Genomic DNA, 2,561 nt, shown 5'->3' on the forward strand with positions numbered 1-2,561 from the left:
AAGTAAAAGATTTCACAGTTGTGGTTACACAACACATTCCATTCCCTCTATAAGCAGAGTTAACAACTCCATGTCTTCCTGATGTTGATTGCATGGTACAATTTGCCCTCTTCTCAGAGAATCCACATGCTGATCCTTCATGGTTATGTAGTCTATAGGGACAAATTACTGTCTCTCTCACTTGCTGTCTCTCTCACTCGCTGACATCCCACAAGGTCTATGGGAATCCACTTATCCACTCCACTCGCGGAGACATTACAGGCCACTTAAGAAGCATTCTCTTGGTGCTCCGTTACTATTTGTGTCCCATACAATACATGTCCAATGTTTTCTGCTCTAAACAGGGGATATCCCTGAGGGTTTGGATTTATGAGGGGGAATTTCAACACTATTCCGACCACTCCATCATTAGTAGGACCATCACAATTGTGATAAACTACATTCGGTGAAATTTCATCATCTTTCAATTGTGTTATGTGTTCATTGCTAATCCAATCAGGTCCGTGTCTCTCCTCAAATTTCTTCAAATTATGGCGGGTTTGTTCTACTAACCAATTCCCATACATCGTGCACACATCATTCTGAGCTGCCTCTGTGCTGGCATTTCTATCTTCCTTGATGAGCTGATCCACCTTTTTAGCAGTAGTTTTGTTAAATGGAGAGTCTGATGTAAGAAAACTACTAGGCACTTGGTCTAAGCATTAAATAAAGCTTTAATCAACTGTTTTACAACATGGAGGTCTAGTTGTGTCCTTCACTAGTTCCTGTTAAGAATGTCCTGCGCAAGCTGGGCCCGTGCCCGAGTATTTATACTCTCCCTGGACATCGCCACCCGCAGGCCGCTCAATATTATTTCATAAGTCTTTCTTTCATGAATGACTGATTCATGTCAGAGTCATTATCATAGCCTCGTATATTTGCTGTTGCGTTAAATTCCTCTTCTTCTTAGGCAGTCCCTCGGGACCGAGGATGACTTGCTTCCACATTAACAATGAGTTTGCAGGTGACTGATGAGTCCAATGCGGGACCTACAGTCTCCGTCACAAGTGGGGCAGATGGTGGTTGAAGGGCCGGGTGGGTGGGGTGCTTGGGTTGACATGCGCTCCTTGCGCTGCCTGTACTTGGCTTCCACTTGTAGGTGTTTGGCGCCTTCCCGGATGCTTCTCCTCCACTTTGTGCGGTCTTGGGCCAGGGATTCCCAGCTGTCGGTGGGGATGTTACACTTTTTCAAGGAGGCTTTGAGGGTGTCCCTGAAGCGTTTCCTCTGCCCACCTGGGGCTCTCCTGCCATGCCAGAGCTCCGAGTAGAGCGCTTGTCGTGGGAGTCTCGTATCGGGCATGTGGACAATGTGACCCGTCCATCGGAGCTGATCAAGCATGGTCAAAGCTTCGATGCTGGGGATGTTGGCCTGAGCAAGAACACTGACATTGGTGCGCCTATCCTGCCAATGGATTTGCAGGATCTTGCGGAGGCAGCATTGGTGGTACCTCTCCAGTGCTTTGAGGTGCCTGCTGTACATGGCCCATGTCTCTGAAGCAAACAGGAGGGCGGGTATCACTACTGCTCTGTAGACCAGATTATTGCTTGGCTGTAAGATGTGTAGCCAGTTCCTGCAGCAAGAACACATTCTTGATACCAACATTAGTGTCAAACAGCTGGAATGTGAAGGCAGTTTTGTGAAGTTGACCAAACATAAGAAACTGACCAAACTTCATATCCCAGCTTAACTTGAGGAAAGACGAGGCTTTTAAAAGGAATTTGTAATACACTCTCTGGATTAAACAGCATAAGAACCACAGACATGACTCCTTTTACTTCATGGCCCAGAAATTAGGGACAGGGGCTTCCTGCGGGTGCAAGCCCCCAGTCTGCACTTACCTAGCGCGCCAGCCGTTGAGCTGTGGGTCTCCGTGGAATTCCGATCCGGGGCCTGGTCCAGCTGCCGGCGCGCAGTGCTTGCGTATCCCAGGGCCGCAGTTAGTTCGATGCGTCCCCTGGGATCACGTGGGCCATGGGCAGCCAATCGGAGCAGGGAATGCTCCATTCATAAGTCTGACAGGAAGGGCTGTCAAACTTATAAATACTACAGGCCCTTTCTTCTTACAAAGCATCACTAAATCTTCAAATAATTTTTTTTTTAAATCACATTTTTTAAATAAACTAAAAATTAAATGAAATAACTATTTTAAACAATAATTTAAATTTTTGAAAAAAATAATTTTATTTTCTAACGGGGCTAAAAATAAACTTACCTTGCTTTAAAGTATTTAAAAATAATAAACCTGTGGAAAAATTGTTTTAATTTTAATTAATTCACCACTTACCTTGTAGAAAGCAGGCCTTACGCCTGCTTTTTACATTTCTAAATTCTGCAGGCTTACCCTCCCGGGAAAACCTGTAAAAAAAATACGAAGTTCGATGCGCACGCGCAGCCTCTCTGGCGCACGCGTTCGACCTCTGAACCCCTGCTTTCAGGGGAACGGAAGTGCCGGTTTCCCGCGCATGCGCAGTGCATACAGGAAACCGGCACTTCCATTGGGCCTACTGGTGAGTACCCCGTG

The sequence above is a fragment of the Somniosus microcephalus genome, chromosome 12, assembly GCF_052327205.1.
Source record: "Somniosus microcephalus isolate GS21.2 chromosome 12, FLI_Smic_1.0, whole genome shotgun sequence".
Taxonomy (NCBI): Eukaryota; Metazoa; Chordata; class Chondrichthyes; order Squaliformes; family Somniosidae; genus Somniosus; species Somniosus microcephalus.